The sequence below is a fragment of the Apodemus sylvaticus genome, chromosome 1, assembly GCF_947179515.1.
Source record: "Apodemus sylvaticus chromosome 1, mApoSyl1.1, whole genome shotgun sequence".
NCBI lineage: Eukaryota > Metazoa > Chordata > Mammalia > Rodentia > Muridae > Apodemus > Apodemus sylvaticus.
This window is the reverse complement of record NC_067472.1, coordinates 119,871,551-119,893,480: the sequence shown is the minus strand read 5'-3', so window position 1 is coordinate 119,893,480 and position 21,930 is coordinate 119,871,551. Positions and strand designations below refer to the sequence as shown.

At 33.0% G+C, this 21,930-nt stretch overlaps 1 pseudogene; it reads right to left on the bottom strand.

Annotated features, from left to right (window-relative positions):
* Positions 1 to 1,095: 1,095 nt before the first annotated feature.
* LOC127685761 (vomeronasal type-2 receptor 116-like) lies at positions 1,096 to 21,026 on the bottom strand (annotated as a pseudogene).
* Between the last annotated feature and the right edge of the window lie 904 nt (positions 21,027 to 21,930).

Below are 21,930 nucleotides of genomic sequence, written 5' to 3'. Positions count from 1 at the left end.
CCCACAAATTTTAAGAAGATACCCTAAACTGTATACAATGATTATCTAGGGTTCTGTGTATATGTTTCTGTCAATTCCTTAGTGGAGCATCTCAGAAGATAATTATGCTAGTTTCTCACTGCAAACATGATAGGGTAGCATAAGTATATTCAAATATGGGTTTTTGCACATTGGATGAATCTTAAGGGTGTTTAGACATTGGTTAGTTATTGCCTCCGTCTCTCCTCCATCACTGTCTCTTCACTTCAATGTGGTATGAAGGGGAACATATGGGTTGAAGATTTTGAGGTTTGTGTCCACTAGATGTCCTGCTTGCTTATAGGAAATGGTCATTTTACTCTCCAAATCTCACACTGACAGAAGACTTAGAGTACTCTTCCAAGATTGCTTGGAGGGTCCCACATCTCAGATCTCTGACACATGACCAAGATGTCTCATCACTCTCATACTTCCAATATTTTTTGCTGACCTGGCACTTCCTCTCTATCAGTCCCTACACCTGATCTCCCTAATCACTACCACATTCTATCTCCCAACCAATTCCAGCCATCTCTCCTCATTTAATTATTATTCTATTTGTTAGTTTAAGGGAGATTCAAGCACCTTTGAACCTTCCTTGTTATTCTTATTCTCTCAAGTCCTTTGATACCTCCTCACATAAAAAAATTACTTTAGAATGTTTTACATATATCCTTGCAGTTCTAAATTTATGTGTATAAACAAATGTATGTGTGTGTATATATATATATATATATATATATATATATATATATATATATATATATATATTCCTTATTAAATGCTATCTATATATGTAATCCCCTTGGTAATAAGTTTTCTTTAATCTAATAATACCACACAATTCACTGGAAAATAAATATCAAATGAATTAATTTTTACATCTAAGTCATTGTCAGATACCAGATAATTCAATGAAAAAATAGAATGATGTAAAGGTCATAAGTTATATCTTTATTGTCCAGCTTTCTTTCTACATTTTTAATGGTAGAAACTCATATAATGTTATAATACATAGTAATCATTTTGGTGATCATGTAAATATGTTTGATATGCTAAAGAAGCAGTTACATTTACTTAATTTTTACAGATTTTTACACGTATTTTCATAAACTCATGAAAAGAATTTATTTGTAGTCTCAACAAAAAAATGTCATAATTATGCAAAGAAGCATCCCTGCACTGGAGGCTAAGATACAGAAGACCTCGACAGCAACCATAGCCTTGCCCTTAGTGCTGTGGTAGACAGGGAGGAAGGTGATCCAGACACTACAGAACACAAACAAGCTGAATGTCAGGAACTTGGCTTCATTGAATTTGTCAGGCAGATTCCTGGCCAGGAAAGCTACAGTGAAACTTTCTAGAGCAAGCAAGTCCATGTAATCCAGGACACAGTAGAAGCACTGAACCTTTGTTGCAAACAATGATGATGTGTTCAAGTACCATGTGTAGATCAGCATCAACAAATGGAGGAGAAGTTCCCAGCCAAAATCCACAGAGAATCATTTGGATTAGGGTGCATATGGGAATGATGTAATTAGGTGCCCCTGAAAGCAACATCCATCTCAGTCTTCTTCCTGGAACAGTGATCTTAAAAGCTAGTACTACAGTAATTGTTTTGGCTAAGACACTGAAGGCAGCCACAGCAAATACAATGGCAAATGTGGTCTGCTGTAGGATGCAGCAGAACATACTTGGGTAGCCAATGTAGAGCAAGGAACAGATAAAACAACATATGAGAGAAATGAGTAGGACATAGGTGAGAGTTTCATTATTGGCCTTAACTATGGGAGTGTTGCGGTATTTCAAGAATACACAGAGAGAAATAATTGTAAGAAAAGAGAAGAACACAGCCATGCTTGCCAGAGCCATTCCCAAAGGCTCTTCATAATCCAGAAATATCACAACTTTTTTGAGACAATTAGTTTGATTTATGTTGGCATACTCATCCTCTGGACATTTCTAACATTAGTCCATATCTAGTACAGGAATGGAAGAACTATTAGATTTCATTTTTCTAGAACAAACACAAGATATATAAAAACTTAGGCTTGAGAAAATCATAATTAAATTAGACTGAGATCTTATATTAAATGCAAACATAATTATGGCAGCTTTATAAGATGTGATCCTAATTTCCAAAGCTTTTATTCTTTATGCAAGTTTTGTATATTTTTATCTAATATACTCAAAATATTTATTATATGTTTTACAAACAACATTGTACTGTTGCATAATTTTGATGTTTCTATAATAATATGCCTTAGATTGATCATAGAATAACACAATTTCACTTATGATTATGTATATTATATTAAAGAAGGACTTGGAAAAAGATGGGTCAGCATAAAGTGTGGTCCTACATGTGGTATCAAGCAGATATTTGTACATAGAAACTCTACTTCATGTCTCATTGAAGAACTTAGAACCAGCATTTTACTAAACCACTATAATCCCTGGCTCTGTTCTACACACTTGTTCTTACTCACACAAATATTTATGATCTTTACCATTCATTATTTAAACTTACCCTTGAAGGAGACATTGTTAGAGAATATCATAGTTAATAAAAATTTAGAGTTATGTATTTATGTACAATGGATACATCTAAAACATTAATTTCTCATTTAAGGTTAGAAAATTGTAAAAGCAAAGGTTTGAAGAGTTTAAGAGCTAGTGGACCAGAGAGTTTTATATGAGTATGTATTTTCTATGAATGTTGCAAGTAACACACATTAACATCTCAACATTCAAGGGCTTCTTAATCTGAACTGGCTGAAAACAAAACCAAACAAATGACACATTGGGGAAAGTAAAGAATATCGTGCAAAATTCTAGCCTAGAGATTTATAGATAAGTAAGGAATTTGTGGAGTGAGTAAACTTGTTTTTCCCTGTGATGCATATACCAATGTGTTTGTGTGTGTGTGTGTGTGTGTGTGTGTGTAAGAGCATTTAATAAAAAAATGATATAAGTATGAAAAAGTATAAGTCAGGGTGTGTAGGCATTAATGTAGGAAAGATAGGGAATACTGTAATCATATTATAATCTCCAGAATAAAAGTATCATAAATAGCACTGCTAATGTCAATGCAGGAAGAGATAATATTAAAAATTATCACCTAATTTCTCTACATTAAAAATTATTACATTCAGTTGTGTTATTAAATGTGAGAATTATGTTAGGGTACAGTATCTGTCAGTTTTACTTATTTATGTAAGATTTCCTATGTTGTACTCTCATTGTTGTAGTTTTATTGGATATTAGCCCAGAACCTTGGAATACCCAATATCCAATTCACAGACCAAACGACGCTCAAGAAGAAAGAAGACCAAAATGGATATTTTGGTGCTCCTTAGAAGAGGGAACAAAATACCCATAGGAAGAGATACTGAGACAAAATCTGGAGCAGAGAGTGACGGAAAGGCCATCCAGAGACTGCTATTCTTGTTGGTCCACCTCATATATTGTCACCAAACCCAGAAACTAGTATAGATGCCAACAAGCACTTGCTGGCAGGAGGCAGATCTAGTAGTTTCCTTAGAGGCTCTGCCAGTTCCTGACAAATACAGAGGTGGGAACTCTTAGCTCATTGGACTGAGCACAAAGTCCCCAATTGAGCAGCTATAGAAAGAACCAAAGTTGCTGAAGGAGCTTTCAGCTCCATAGGAGAAAAAACAATATGAACCAACCAGTACTCCCACACTCTCATGTTATAAACTGCCATCAAAAGAATACACATGAACAGACCCATGGCTCAAGCTGTATATGTAGCATAGAATGGCATTGTTGAACATCAACGGGAGGAGAGACACTTGTCCCTAAGAAGGCTCGATGCAGTGTAGGGAAATAGCATGGCAGCTAATGTAGGGGGTAGGTGGGTTGGTGAGCAGTGTAAGGGATATGGGATAGGGGGTTTTTGGAGGAGAAACAAGGAAAGGGGACAACATTTGAAACATAAATCAAGAAAATGTCTAATAAAAAAGGAAACTATACAAAAAAGAATATATTTTTTCCAATAAAAAATGGAAAAAAACTTAAAACAAATAAAAAAGAAATAAAATTGCCATAGTATAAGTGACTGTACATTTCAAATCACTAGTGACATATGGATGCTGAGTTCCACTTCATCATTGAGAATCTGTGTCACTTGTTTTCATGGTTATTGTGCTTTTATAGCCACCATGATATTTAGAAACTGTTATATTTTTGTTGTAAGTTTATTTGCATAATGAATTGTGATGTCAAGAATTGTAATAGATACATTGAATGTGTACAATATTTTAAGAGGTTTATGAAACATAGCATATTTTTTTGTGTTTTCTTATTGGTTGCTCTGCAATTTAAATGACCACATTTGATTGAAGTAGTTTTCTTTAGTAATAAAGGATTTGTTATGGAAAAAAATTCTACTATAGTCTAAATAATGGTAAATGCCTCAAAAATAATCTCGACAGAATGTAGAGATGAAGGTTTTTGAGATTCCCTTCAGATTTGTACTTCTGGATTACACAATAGTACAATCAGTTTTATTAATCAAATTAAGCTAATAGATAAAGTGAAAAGTGATGTTACTTTCCATGTATAGAGACTCTGCAATGAAAGTTGTACATTTGGTTTCAGTTTGTATTTCCTTCTTCAAATTGCCATACAGTGTTATCTAAATTGGTGAGTAGACATATTCAAATACTCCGTTTTATTTTTACCTACTAAAAAATAATTAAGTAGTTTGTATACTACAAAGTGATAGGATAAAAAATTACCTCAAAAATCAGTAGCTTTCTTTATATAAAAGAGAAACAGTCTGAGAATCAAATTAGCAAAACAGTACTCTTTACAATAGCCAAAAATAGTATAAAACATCTTGGTATAACTCTTTGCAAAAAGTGAACCAACTCAACAACCAGAAATTCAGATCTCTGAAAAAAATTGAAGAACTCTAAAGATTGAAAGATCACCTATGCTCACACATTAGTAGCCATTTAACATTGCAAAATGGCCACCTTACCAAAAGCAGATTCAGGGCTTTCACCGTCAAAATTCCAACACAATTTTTCATAGACATGAAAAGAAAAACTTTCAACTTCATATGGAAAATAAGGAAACAGGACAGCCAAAATAATTCTTAATAGAGGAGCATCCAGTGGAAATCACCTTTCGTGAACTCGGGCTGTACTACTGAGAATTAGTAATAAAACTGGGAAAGAATTGGTACAGACAAATACACGTTAATCAATGAAATAAAATCAAAAGTCAAGAAGTAAACCCCAAAACCTATATTCTTGATATTTGACAAAAAACAAAAACAATAAAAACAAAAATACATTGGAAAATAAAAGAAAGGAAGTATCTTCAATCAATGGTGCTGATCTAATTCTCTATATAGGAGAATAAAAATTGATCCATATTTATCACCTTACACAAAGCTCAAGTTCAAGTGAGTCTAATACCTCAATTCATACTAGATACATTGAATTTAATAGAACAGAAAGTTGGAAATAGCCTTGAACTCTTTTGCACAGTGGGAAGTTTCCTGAACAGGACACCAATGGTTCAGGCTATAAAATCAAGAGTTTATAAATGGGACATCATGAAACTAAAGAGTTTGTGTAAACTAAAATACACCATCAATATGAAAAATTGACAACCTACTGACTGGAAAAAAATCACTAATCCTATTTCTTCCATAGAGCTAATATCCAACATATATAAAGAACTCAAGAAGATAACCTCCAAAGAACTAAATAGCCCATTAAAAAATGAGGTACAAAGTTGAACAGAGATTTCACAAAAGTAAAATCTTCAATGTCCTAGAAGCAATTAAAAATTCTCAAAATACTTAGTCATCAGGGAAACAGAAATCAAAATGATCCTGAGATTCTACCTCACACCAATCAGAATGGCTAAGATCTAAAACCCAAATGAAAACACATGCTGTCAAGAATGTGGAGAAAGAGGAACATTTTTCCATTGCTGGTTGGATTGTAAACTGGTACAACCATTCTGGAAATCAATCTGGTGGTTCTTAATGAAATTGGAAATAATTCTAACTGAATGCTAGTGCCAGCTATGATACTATGATATGCATATATACTGAATCCTCGCATGGCTGTCCTCTGAGGAATCTATCAGCAACTGACTGAATGAGGCAAGAACTTACACAGAAATATTGGACTGAAGTTGGGGACACTTGTTTGAATTAGGAGAAGAATGGAAGAATGTGTATCAGAGATTGGCTGCATAAGAAGACCAGAAGGCTAAAGTAATCAAGATTCCAGGGAGTTGCTAGAGACTGAGCCACCAAATAACAGCATACAATGCCTGTTCTAGGCCCTGGTTGGGGTTGGAGCATCATCAAATGGGCAAGGGAAAAGAAGAATGGGAAGAGGATTTGTAGAAGGTGGAATCAAATATAATATTGTTGCATGTTCAATCTCCTTTTTTTAACCATGGCAACAATTTATAGTTTTTATAAAAGTATATCTTTTTTCCTTTTATGTTAATTAGATATTTTCTTTACTTACATTCCAAATGCTATTCCGTTTCCTCGTTTCCCCTCTGAATACTACTATAACTCATACTCCTACCATGTTCACTTATTGACCAACTCCAGATTCTCTGAGCTGGCATTCCCTTACCCTGTGGCAGTGAGTATTCATGGGTTGAAGGACCTCTCCTCTCATTGATGTCTGATGAAGCCATCCTCTGCTACCCATGTGACTGTTGCCATGGGTCCCTCCATGTAAATTCTTTGGTTCAATCCATTCTTATCCCATTGTACAAAGCTCAAGTCCAAGTGGATCAAGAACCTCAACATAAAACCAGATACATTGAAACTAATAGAAAAGAAAGTGGGCAAGACCCTCGAGCACATGAGAACAGGGGAAAATTTCCTGAATAAAACATCAATAGCTTATGCTCTAAGATTAAGAACTGACAAACGGGATCACATAAAATTGCAAAGTATCTGTGAGGCAAAGGACACTGTATTTTCAATGTTCAAGAGTGACAAACCCTGCTTTTCCATAGGCCACATCTTTCAAAAGAACAGGTAGACTCCCTGTAGACTGTTTACACTCTTTCTACTTCCTCCATCACAATTCTGAGGGTCTCACCTGTCTTGCCATGGAATTTCAATGGCTGCTTCTATTGTAAAACAAATTTAAATCCCAACCTGGTATTTCTACTCCAACTACAAATATTGAGTTCCAGGACAAAAAAAAATCACACACAGCAATTATAATTTTAATATGCCTTAATCAGCAAAAGGCCCAGGAAGCTATCTGTACACTGTGGTGTTATTATCTATTTTCATATCTATAACCCTGAATTATTACCTAACACTAACTGTGTTTTATCAGGGCTGCTCAATAGAAATTGAGGGATTTCAAAAAAAAAAAATCATTAAGTCTTACTCTAAAAGGCTGTACGACAAAAAAAATGGAATATCTATATGAAATTGGTGATTTTCTATATAGATATCACTTACTAAAGTTAAATGACACCATAAGACTATTTAGATAGTCTTATAACACCTAAAGAAATATAAGGAGTCACTTAAAGTTTCTCAACAATGTAAAGTCTGTGTCTCAGTGGTTTTACCACAGAATTATAAAAGACATTCAATGTAACATAAATATCAATACTCCTCAATTTATTCCATAAAATTGAAACTGCCAAGTTACTTTTGTGAGGCCATAGTAACCGGGATAAATAAAGTACACAAAAATGCAGGAAAAAAAAACCATAGAGAATTTCAGGCCAATTGCCTTTAAGATCACGGATGCAAAAATTCTCAATTCAAAAATCGTTGGAAGTTTTGGGTTTTGAGAATCCAAATAAAACAAATTGACTAAAATCTCTGATGAAACAAGCGCCTTGAATCTTTCTGTATTACTTCAACTTAGTATTTGAATTTCTAGCTAGAGCAATGTGATGAGAGGATTTGGAAGTGATACAAATTAGAAGGGAATAACTCAAAGTGTAGCTATTCACAAATGATATGATAGTATACAAAAGTAACTCAAAACATTCTACCAGAGAAGTGCTGAAAAACATATTCAGCAAAATGGATTGATAGAAAATTACCTCAAAAAAGATAGTAATCACATTATAATAAAAAAAAAGCATAAGTGCACTGAGATTGAAATTATGGCAAAAATATTATTTATGATACACACACAAAATATAAACTAAAACACTACCCAAGCAAGAGAAATACATACCTGACAAGAACATAAATTCTCTGATGAAAAACATTAAGGAAAATATCAGAAGATGGTTACATCTCCATTGATCGTGAATTAATATGATTAATAGTAAAATAGGCCATATTGAAATAGCAATCTATAAATTCACTGAAATTATGCAATTTCCATCAAAATACTAACACAATTCTTTATAGAGACCTTGAAAAACAATTATTAACTTCACACAGAAAAGGAAAAGGGAGAAGAAAAATAATGAAACATAAATCTGAACACGAAAAAAACTGAAGAATCAGCATCCCTCAAGCTATTTACACTGTAATAGTAATTTAAAAATACATGATATAAATGTAGAAAAAGACAGAGTAGTCAAAAGGTTGAAATGAAGAACAACATTTAAAACCAAAGCCCTATGGACACTGGATTTTTGACAAAGAATACAAAACTTTACAATGCAGATATGAAAGCATCTTTAACAAATGGTATTGCTCTATCTGGAACTTTGTTATCCTGAACAAAACTCAAGTGCAAATGAATCAAGTACCTCAACATAAAACTGCATATACTAAACCTAATGGAAGAGAAGATGGAAAATATCCTTAAACTTGATGGAGCAAGAAACAATTTTTTTTTTTTCTGAACAAAACATCAGTGGCTCAGGTCCAAAGATAAACAACTAGCAAATTGGACCTGATGAAACTAAAAGGCCTCTGTAAGGCAGAGGAAACTGTCAATAGGAAAGCCTACAGAATGTAAAACTGCATTCCCCAACCCTACATATGATGTAGAGTTATTATCAACAATACACAAAGAACTCAGGAAGTTAGACATCAAGAAACCAAATGATCCAATTAGAATATGGCATACAGAGTCAAACAGATAATTCTCAGCAGAGGAAACCTGGAATAGTATCGAAGCATGAAAAAAAAAAAAAGGATCAACATACTTAGTCATCACAGAAATGTAAATGAAAATGACCCAGAAATTGCATGTTACATACATCAAATTGACTAAGATAAAAAAATTCATGTGATACCACATTCTAGTAATGGTGTTGTCAAAGGAGAACACTCTTGAATTGCTCCCCCTGCAAGAATTTAGAAATTGAGCCATCATATCAGCTAAAGAGCATACATGAGATTGGCCAAGACCCACTTCAAATATATAGCAGACTTTCAGCTCAAACTTCATAACTGCCATTTCTGGTCTCAGTCATTGAGGATGAGCCTAGCCATGCAGAAACTTTTTGTGGCAGGGTTAGGGGTCCCTATCTCGCAAAGATGAAGGAGGTAGTTAGGATGATTAGGGATTCTTTGACATGGGGACCAGGAAAGGGGCAGCATCAGAATCCATTAAATATATATATATATAGATATATATATATATTTATCCATTAAATATATATATATATTAACTAATTAATTAATTAATGGCAGGATCAAGCCACATCAACTATTGTCTTATCTATTCATTTCAGTGCTTGGTGGTTTATCTAGAACAAGAGGACAATACAACATATAGAAAATAAAGTCAAAGCATCATTTACAAATGATATGATTTTAAACACATGTAACCCTAAATATCCCAGTGGAGAACACCTGAAGATGATATAAATTGTTACCAAAATTGCTGGATACAAGGTTAACATGTACATATGCACATGCACACACACACACACACACACACACACACACATACAAAAATCAGTAGTTTCCCTATATATAAAACAAACTGACTGAAGAAGAAATTAGAGAACAAAACCACCCTTCATAATATATTCAAATAATATAAAAAATCTTTTTGAAAATATAAATAAACTAATGAATGTTTGAAAGGAAACCATAATCCTCAAAACGTTGAAGGAATAAATTTAAGAACTATCAGAAGGTAGAAAGATTTTCCATTGTCTTGTATCATTTGAATATAACCATCTTTTCAATTTCAATGTGTAGATTCAATAAATCTCATCAAAATGTGTTTCTTAATTTTTATATACCTTGAAGAATCACTTTCCAACATCATGTAATTACCTGAGATTTCCTGAAAAATAGTACAACTTCTAGGTGAATTATCATTTTTTATTTCAAATTGTACTATAGAATTATCAAATTGCAAGATATGGACATAAAATTAGGCCCATTGAGCAATGGAATTGAATATATGAGAGATAAATTCACATAATTATGAATGCTTGGCATTGCATAAAGGAACCAGAAGTACACACTGGTAGAAAAAGTCTTTTAAAAATGGTGTGGGTTAAACAGAATGTCGGAATGTGGAACATGAATATATCCAAATTTATCCATATTCAATTCTACTGTCTAATTTCATCAAAGATCTTAATATACAACCAGGCACATTATACATGAGTGTAAGAGAATTGTCACAAGACTGTGCTGACAAAATATAGGACTTTCTGAACATAAGATCAATAGGCCATGCACTAACACCAGCAATTCATATTGAGTCATTATATGACTGAACATCAATATCATCTTTATAGCAAAGGACAACAAAATAGTAAACAACACCATAGCCTAAGGATTGGTAAAACATTTAACCCCCTTTACATTCAAAATGAAGCTAATATTTTAAATATACAATGACCTATAGAAACTGCATAACTAAAAAATCCAATTTAATATTTAAGTACATATTTAAATGAAGAATTCTAAAGAGGGAACTCTCAAATGGCTTGAAACTCTTAAATAGAGTTTCATTCTCAGCCATTATAGAAATGCAATTCAAATCCAAATTATGATTCCATGTTAGCATGTAAAAGTGGCTAGGTTCAATAACACAGGTGATAGCTCATGCAAGTAAGCATGTGGAGAAAAGGGAACTTGTCTCAATTGCTTATAGGAATACAAACTTATAAAACATATATATATATATGTTTGCCAAAAAACAATGAATAGATCTAATAACAAATACAAGTATAGCACTTTTGTATATTTTCCTAGTTCTCTCTCATACCCCAAGGAAAATTGCTCAATTGTTTTTGTGTCTATAGTCAAAATAGCCAGAAAGAACAAAGAAGTAAATGTACTTCAACTGAAGCCTGCATAAAAGAAATAAAATACATTTGCACAATATAGTATTATTTAGTTATTAAAAACAAAATGACACATTGTAATTCCATGACAAATGATGGAAAAAATTCTCATCCTCAGATGTAGTATTATTCATTTAAAAGTTTGTATAAGTTGGGTGGTGGTGGCACATGCCTGTAATCCCAGCACTCTGGGAGGCAGAGGCAGGCAGATTTCTGAGTTCAAGGCCAGCCTGGTCTACAGAGTGAGTTCCAGGACAATCAAGACTATACAGAGAAACCCTATCTTGAAAAAACCAAATCCAAAAAACCAGAAAAAAAAAATTTTGTATCAACTGTTAAGTAAATGATAAATACAAAGAAAGCATTTACCCCTAGGGGCTAGGTAATGAGTTTTATGGACAGAGAAGCATGAGTCTTACTGGGATAAGGAAACAAAATAGGTCATTTTTGTTGTTGATGGCAGAAGAAGACAGGAGAGCAAGTAGTCTGTTGTGTATTATAGCAGGAGAGAGAAGAATAAACAACTGGAATTTTATGGTACTTTGTTGAAAATGTAGAAATATAGTACAGGAGAAACATTTTTGGAACTATGAGGATGGCCCTGGTGATCATGAAAATTTGAGATCACAGAGGTAAAATTATTCTCTTTGGCAACCAGGAAAGTGGTGCACTGGGTTAAAATGGTTGTGTTGTTGGTTTATAGATGACAAGAAAATCTGTAAACAACCCATGTTGATGCTTCCTTCCTCAGAAGGTAACCATTTGAAACCTAATAGTATGGCACCATTGATGATGACAACTTTGAATCTGAATATTGAATATGGAAATTTGTAGTTGGTATGGACTTGAAGCTGTATTCTAAAAGCTGTGCAACAATAAACACAGGCATTATATTACTTGATAAACACTTCTCCTACAATATGTCCAGGATGCAAATGCAATGAGACAATTGAAACACATATCTTGTTGAAATGAACAATCAGTGGCTGACTTAACATGATTCCCACTCCTCAAGTAGGAGTTATGCTCAACCCTACTATGATGGTCATAATTTGAACAATGGATATTCCAGAGAACTAACAAATTCCAAAAAGTATTCTTCTATAAAACAATTTAAGGAATTATTCTTATATATAAATATATCATTGTTGTATATATATCAGTTGATATAAATATCAAATGCTGCATCCTGGCATCAGCAGAAAATCTTTCTTAAGCAATAGGAGCAGGTGTATAGACCCAGATCCAGGCATGAATAGAGACTAAATTAGAAATTTTTATCATGTTCATCCCTTCAGAAGAAGTGTAGAAAAATAAAAAAAAAATTACAGAGGGAATGAAGAACACCACAAAAAACATATTCTACCATTTGGTCTAGGCAGAAATTTCACATGAGAGTCACAATATCTGAAGCATCTATCAAGAAGCCTGAGTATGTCTGCACCAGTGCTCTGGATATACAGTATGGCTGTTAGTCTGAGTTTCTGTGGGACTCCTAACAGTGGGAGCAGGTATATCTCTGAATGTCTGTGGACCCCTGAGGCTCATTTCCTCCTTTTGAGTTGCCTTGTCCATTTTTCTTATGTTGACACTTGTCTTGTCTTATGGTATCTTATCCTGTCCTGTTTAACTATCTTCTTCAGGATGTACACACTTTTCTGAACATAAAATAGAAAGGAAATGGTTCTGGGAGAAAGTGAAATTGGCAGAAGCCAGGAAGAGTAGATAGATTAGAAACATGGTTGGATGCACTGTATGAGAAAAGAGCCTATTTACCATAAAAAGGAAAAGCATAGGAACAAAGGAATATTTGACAAAATTTATTTTAGAATCTTGTACTCAACTAACTCAAAAGTCAATAAATTTAACTGTTTATTTGATTTTGATACATGTGCTATAATATCATTTGAATCAATAAAAGTTTTATTAATTTATTTTCTGTATCACTTTAAGTGTTTTAATTCTTACTGTAGTCTTTGGGTTTTGCAGTGAAACTTTACTAATACTTTAGAGTAGCTTTGCAAATAAGTACTTCATTTTCATAATCCTCATATGCAAATCACTTGGAACCGTTTGCATACTAGCCTGACTCTTTAACTTTTATTTATTTTTTTTGGTCTGGCTATTTCTATACCTTGCAATAGATGGTAATACTGTACTCCTTCTCACTTATACATTACTAATTTGAAAATTTATTTTCAAAGCTTTAATTATCCTCAACATTTATAACACTACCTACTTAATTATGATATCTTTGTGGATGCTACATATGAATTTTAGAATAAAAGCTTTTATACAGAGTTCTAGATGTTGAACTCCAAACTCATCTGAACTAGATGGCAATTGTAAATAAAAATTTGCATTGATAGTATTGATATCTGATGGCACAATTCAAAAACTCATAATTCTAAAACATGATATAACATCGATTAACATGTAGTGATGGTTTTAAAATTCCTTGGATATTGAAAACATAAAAAGCAAATTATCTACATCTTTAACATTTTGAACCATAGAACTATAAGAAATGCTTAATCTTTAGTACTCTGAAGAATTATTGTATTCATTGTTTCTAAAGTTATGCAACAAAAAAATATAGTCCAAGGCCTAGAGTATTTTATTTCGAATCACAGTGTTTCTGATGTATTTTCTCAACTTATTTGTCTTTTCTTTTTTGCAAAGGAATCTGGAAAACTATGTGCATTTGAGAGATAAAAGCAATTTTATTACTTTGAGATATCATATCCTTACCTGTAATGTTGAAAATTTCATTTTCTGGACAAGGGTAACAATTAAAACGGCAGAACGCCTTTCCCTCCTGTAAGTATTTTCTAAGTCCTGGTCTGCAAGGCACACTACATGTGGAGGCTAGAATCTGAACACAATTAGATACATTGTAGGAATAAACAGTTTAATATGTGTGTCAAAATACTGGAGTGATTCACAAGTGAAGCCAATTAAAGATTTCCCTTTACAAACCATATCATGATACAAATCAAAATTACATTGTTTTTATTTTTAATGGTAAAACCTATATGAATATTTGTTTTTTATAACATGAAACAATTATTAGAAAGAATATAAGAGATAAATCAAATAGATGGAGAGAGACAGAGGCAGACACATTGAGAGAGAGAGGTGGGGGAGAAGGAGGGAGAGGGAGAGAGGGAAGGAGAGTCTAGGATGGCGAAAGTCAATAAATGAGGAAATGTTAAAATTTTTATTCCATAACAAAAGTACACAAGTTTATAGGTAGTTTTTCTTCATATTAAACATTAAAATGAAAACTAAATTACCTGCTTGATATCTGTAGCCCACTCTGTCATTTCATCAGATATAAACAGTTGTTGCCAATCTGGAAAATGACCAGTAAAAATTCCTATTTTCGTTTTAAGTCCTTCCTGTTTTAAAATATCCATGATATAGAAAATATCATATTCTTTATGCAGTTTTCTATTTTGGCTCATATTCACTAGGTCTCCAGCAGGATTTAGAAATTGCATTGTTTTCAGAAAAGAGAACATCTAAAACATATTTACATTTTAGTGTCAACTATGCATACACATTAGTAAAGAAATTATAAAGTTGGTAGTATTACTTATATCCATTATCACTCATAGCCTAAAATCTACATTTTTCAGAAGCATTCATTACTGAAAAAAGTAACATGTATTGCATATACACTTAGGATTGCACTATGCTTTACAAATACATTTATTAAACTGAATTTGATGCCATTACACATGGACACTTGCATTTTCTGTTTGGACCATAGTAAGAAATTATTCATTTTTTCTGCCAATAGTATTATTTGATCATAAGTTAGGGAAACTAAATACTTAATTGTTCAAAATACAGAAAGAGTATGTGAAACTTTTTGAATTCTATGCATTACATAGAAAAATTTGTTCAAATAAAAAAGTCATTTTCTTAATTTCATTTACTAAATGCATAGGAAAAATATTTCAGATGGTAAAGCAATGAGATTCCTGTATGATTGGAATACCAGAGGAAATTTCCTAACTGTGACTGTGAAATGTTCACGTGGCTGTAATTGTTGGCTATAACCTAAAGTATGACACTAATATGATGTGCTTCTTATGCAGTCAAAGGACCCTAAATACATGTATTTAAGATAAATTTTGCTTATTTACAGGATTTTAAATTCATCATTTCTTTTATGGATACCATCTCTATGATATATATGCCATTCAGTGTAAGAATTATTACCTTCTAGGAGTTAAATTCCAATACATTTCCATCATGTTCTAAGCCTGTGTCTACTTGTTGCAGAAGCATCTCATGAAGTGAGTGAGCCACAGCATACACAGAATTGTATAAGTTGTAACATGTTTCACTCATAGACATTCCAAAGGGTGGCACAAATAACCATTTAAATAAGGTTTTGTTTACACAATTCTTCAGTGTTGTACAATTAGGTGGTTGTAAAGATCACTTAAAGTAAGTCCACCACAGTTTAGCAAAAGAAATGTCATTACTGTAGTTAGAAGGGTGTACTGTCTGCAGAAATTTTTTAAAACCAGACATCTCAGATTGCTTATGTGAAAAAATAGTAGTCCCATGTTAGGAGTTAAACATGAAATCGCCTATCATTGTGATCATATCAAATTGTGAAACACTTACCCACAGTCTCTGAATGTTTTTAAATTTCCAAAGTATGAAGTTAAATTGTACAGGAGATTCTTTATTCCCATAGATGATCACAACTTTTGCTGATGACCTTATGATTTAATGATAATACTTTGGACCCATTTTAAGGTATAACATCTTATCATTTGGGATAATAGTGACAAATACTAAGCAGACAGTCTTTCTTTCCATTACAGGTCTCAATTCAGAAAGAAATTAAATTCCATGGTCATCATCTGTAATTATCAGTCTTACCCAGTTCCATCTAAAGTGAACTGCTAGGGACACTATGCCTAGTGCTAGAGATGAGTCTTTGGGAGACATCTGGTAGAGATGAGGAAACTGTTCCTTGTCACTTAGAAAATGAAAATAACCACAATAAAGCTGAAAGATATTGAGCATAATCATCATTATGAAGAATATGGAATGCAGAGGGCACAGTCTAAAATCTAATTTTGACAGAGCAAATGCTAGAAATGTGAGAAAGTGTTGATTATTCATCTTATTATAAAAATCACATCCAACGTCCTGTGAATTGCTATACAATTACAGAAAAGGTAAGTGACCTAATAAATATTTCACATTATGTTGCTTCTGCTGCCCATTTGTCATAAAGTTGTTAAGTTTGACACTGAAAGTGTCTAAACTTTATGCTCAATAGCTCAGAATAGCTACAAATAAATTCTCTGAATTTTATTTAACCTTGGTACTCTGCAATTCAGACTACAGAAAGATAACATTTCCTTAAAAGTAACTCTATGTTGCTTACTTCTTGAGTTCCAGAGAAGTACTGGAATGGTCCAAGTACATAAGATGCCATCCATATAGGTCCCGTAAGTACAATTAAATATCTTCTCTGATTTTTACAGTAGTAATTAGGAATGATTTCCCTTCTTTTCAAGGACCAAACTTTTTCCATATTATCCTCAATTATGTTACATTCTACTTTAACTAATAGGGAAATGTTGGGTAAAATATGAACATTCCTATTGATTTCTTCAATGGCAAAATAAGCAGAGGAAATCAAGTGGATGGTCTTATGTGTCACCCTGAAAACAGAGCACATCAGTCATGGGGGATATAAGTTCTGATTATGGTAATTTTAAATAAAACTCAAGGTAGGTTAAGTAAATCTTCTTGGATTTTTATGACACATTTATATGGTTATACAATGCATTATTGTGAGGTATTAGGACGTGAGACCTGCAAAAACATTCTTAATGCTTTTTTTTTAAATTTGATAACTTGAACTTTATTCTTTTGATCTTATCTTGTATCTAAAATATACAAATATATTATGCACTGAGCCACCACATGGTTACTGGAAATTGAACTCAAGAACTCTGTAAGTGCAGTTAGTGCTCTTAACCGCTGAACCATCTCTCCAGCCCTGTTATCTTTTTTGTTGACCTCTTCTTTAACTGTGTTCTGAAATTAGACACTTTATAATTTTTTTCTTTCTATGATTTTAATAGTTTTTCAAATAAGAATTATATATTAATAAGAATCGGTTATTTTTTAAATTTTCTTCACTTCCATCTAATTTTTCTTGAACACTGTGAAATATCTATGTGCTTTCTATAAACAAAAAAAATATTGCTGAACCAACATTGAATCTGCCCATGACTACAACTCCTTACCCTTATACTGAACATATATGGAATAGAAATAAGAATTAGCTACAATCTAGAATATTAGTCTTTTTTTAAAGAATCAGCACTAAAAAATGTCATCACCCTTCATATTGGAATGAAGAAATGGTAGCCAAATTTTTCTATATCAGCAATTGCAAAATTCTATCGAATTCATAGGCAATCCAAATACCATAATAATTCTTACATTTATTTCGTTGTTTTACAGAGTATATCTCTTTTCATTTTTCTGTTTAAGGCTGTCCAAATTGAGTAATATACAATTGATTATAACTAAAACCAATCTTTTGGTTTGGATTGTGCTCCTCTAGCGTCACATTTACTTTTAGGTTGTACTAATTCATTCTTTCTTCTACAGTCACTGGGTATTGCGAAACTGTCCTTGGGTTCTATTTGGTTCAGATATGTACAGATATGTTCTGTTTCTAATATGTTAACTTTAATTTCTCTCATTTATTAAACCTAATTTAAGTGGATATATTTGCTTTGATACATGTTTAAGGAGTTTTATAATATTATTTAACAGTTACATATTCAGGGTGTTGCACATGGGTAGTTTGCTTCTGCCTCAACTGTATTTTCTGAAATTCTTTGGGGCTACAGTAAATATTTTTGTAACTGTTCATAACTTGTGGTTTTTGAAGGCTGGTATTGAATTGACTTAACAGTTTTATGTTCTCTATTATTGACAAATTCTTAGTTTTTAATAACTTTTATTCTAGTCTCATTCCTTTATTTGCTGGATTTTTTATTGAGAAATAACTGAAAGTGTGTAATACTTTTTAAAAGTGACTGCCATTCTGTACTAGAGATTGTTATGCACTTTTAAAATTGAGGTGTCTAATTAATCCACTTTGATTGGTGATGAAAGCAGGTTTAATATTTCAAGTGATATTGAATTTTCTTTATAAACTACAGGTTAGGATAAAAAAACAATAATTAAAACACTCCTAAATAATAAAATAACTAGTAGTTATTTCTGACCTTACTTTGTCCTCCACACCTCTATTAATAAAATTGGCTTGATGGGGTAGAGGCTAAGAAATAGAATGCAACCAAAGACCTAGAAAGAAACACACATCTCTGGACACACAAAGTTTTTTTAGATAAAAAAGTCCAGAAAACTGCGCTAGAATATAGAACCTGTACTAAATAAAGATACTGGCTAAAATGTATGGATTCATGGAGAAGAATAAAAATACATCTATGTCTAATATTGTGTAGAAATCTCAATGCTAAATTATTTATCCCTATGGGGGATAGACAAAAAAATTCACTGGTGATACAGTTGTAAGAGAATATTATTAAATAATTTCATAGTCAATGATTTCTATATACAATATTTAATACTTCACATTTTTAAAATATTGTTGGTTTTGTTTTCCCATCATCATTGATGCCATATTTTCTAATCTGCTTGGTGACTGTCTACTAAACAGTTCTGTGATTTCCCTTTAATCTGTGGAAAGTTTGGAGTTTATCTGATGAGGATTTCCAATACAACACAATGTCTTCTACTTGTAAGCACAAAAGTGAAGTGACATTTTGAATTTTCAAACTTCTTTACTCTATTTAGAAATTAGGCTTTTATTATCCATATAATGCCATTATATTCACATATGAAAAAGTTCATGTGCATGGAATATGATAAAAAGAAAGACTAATATAGGCAATGGATAGTGGTGATTGAGGGAAAATGCTAAATGATAAAGAATCAGTAATCTTCAAAACTGTATCCTCTTGGCAGTTAAACTTTGTGTAATAAAAGGCCATAAATATAAGAGCTTATCTGCTGTGCAAAGTAGAATTGTTTGGTTATTTAAAAGAGTGCATGTAGTAGCAAGGGAGAATGCATACATCTGGAAGAATTATTGGTAGGTTTTAAATATGATGATAATTCATTCTATGATACCTCAAAATATGTAATATACTTCATTTTAAAAGCAGATACCACAAGGTAGGGTACTTCTGGGAGAAAATAGGAAAATATTTCATTTTTCAAAGAAAGACATTTGAATTATTCACTGAGTTACTATAAATTTCTCTACAAATTTACACCAAAAGAAAAATATCTATCATATGCTGTAGACTTTATACTTATTAGTACAATAGTTAATTTCAAAAGCTTCCAGGAATTCAAGTTGTGTTTACTATATGAAAATCCATTAACATAATCTAACAGAAAACAAACTGAAAAGTCACAAGATCATCTTAGATGCTGAAAAGGTGTTTGACAAAACACAGTACCTCTTCACGCTAAAAGAATTGGGAAAACCATTTATTTAAGGCTCATACATAAACATAAGAAAACAATATTTAACTTCCTTAGATGAAATGTCAAACACTGGCCATAGGGAACTTGAAGAGTCCACTTCCAATAGAAAGAAAGGGTGTAATATGGGTGGATGTGTTGCAATCCCATAGTCAAAAATTCTGACCACGAAATGTTTCTGTCTAAAAGAAATTCAGTGACAAATATAGAGAAAAGACTAAAAAAAAGGTCCAGTGACCTGGTCAAATTTGGATCCATCTCAATGGGGGCTCCAAGGACTGACACTATTACTTATGCTATTGTGTGTTTACAGACTGGAGCCTAGCATGACTATTCTCTAAGATGCCCAACAAGAAGATGACTAAGACAGATGCAGATATTTCTATACAACCATTAGGCTAAATTCATGGATCCATGTGGTTGAACAAGGGAAATTGTGTGTTTACAGACTGGAGCCTAGCATGACTATTCTCTAAGATGCCCAACAAGAAGATGACTAAGACAGATGCAGATATTTCTATACAACCATTAGGCTAAATTCAGGGATCCATGTGGTTGAACAAGGGAAAGGCAGGAAAAAGCTAAGAAGGAAGGTGACCCAATAGGAAAACCACCAGTTTTAACTAACCTGGACCCTAGGTATCTCAGGCATTTAGCCACAAACAAAGCAGCATATACTAGCATCATATGAAACCAGAAGATGGAAATTGTCATATAAAGGCAAAATATTTAAGAGCAAGATCAGTAGTATCATTCACTCAGCACCTAACTGGTTTGTTATTCAAAAATGACAATAAACAAGCTATATCTTAAACTACCATAAGGACTGAAATGGCCAGCCATGAAACAAAATAACATTTAGTTATACCCTAAAAATAGGGTAAATGAGCAAGAAGTCTCATAGGTTCTTTTCTCTCATTCCCTGTCCCTGAAATGCTTAATGTGCATTTATGCATAAATGAAAGATGTACTTACAGCTTGTCTAGATTATCCCTGAAGTAATCATTCTTCACATAACCATTCTTTATATAAATGGAAAATAAAGAATCAACATCTTTATCTCCTAAATAATTTTCTGTGTCTTTTATTCTCCAAAAGCATCTGGGGTCACTCAAATGGCAAAAAAGAAAGGAAAGCTTCAGAACCAAACAAAACACACTCAAAGAGAACATCTTTCAATTTTCATCAATATAGATGCCTTAGAAAAATGCAGCATGAAGCATCAGATTCACAGATTCTCACATATCAAAATTTCATGAACATATCACATATCATTGATGTAGCTACTATTAAAGAGCACATGTACTTCAAACAGCATTTGCTTTTCAGTTCATTTTTTGCCTCTGGAGGATTCTGAAGCACTCTCTGGCCTGGGGCTCTGTATCTGAGGTCCTATGTACAGGTGAAGAAAAGAGGAAGTAATCTTGGTCATTATTATACTTATATGTATCCCTTTGCATTCATGTCAGTAGACATGAAGGTTCCAGACATGATTCCTTTTGGGAATAATTCCTTGGAAGCCAAGTTCACCAAACCAGTTTTCTGAAATTACTTGTAATTTAATATGTGGATTATTGCTTGGGTATTCCAAGTTTCTAGGTTATTATCCACTTATCAGTGATTGCATACCATGACTGGTCTTTTGAGACTGGGTTACCTCACTTAGTATGATGCCCTCCAGCTCCATCCATTTGTCTATGAATTTAATGAATTCATTGTTTCTAATGACTGAATAGTATTCCATTGTGTAAATATACCACATTTTTTGTATCCATTCCTCTGTTGAGTGACACCTAGGCTGTTTCCAGGTTCTGGCTACTACAAATAGGGCTGCTATGAACATAGTGGAGCATGTGTCCTTATTGCATGCTGGGGAATCCTCTGGGTATATGCTCAGGAGTGGTATAGCAGGGTCCTCCGGAAGTGCCGTGCCCAATTTTCTGAGGAGCCGCCAGACTGATTTCCAAAGTGGTTGCACCATCTTACGATCCCACCAGCAGTGGAGGAGTGTTCCTCTTTCTCTACATCCTCCCAAGCATCTGCAGTCTCCTGAGTTTTTGACCTTAGCCATTCTGA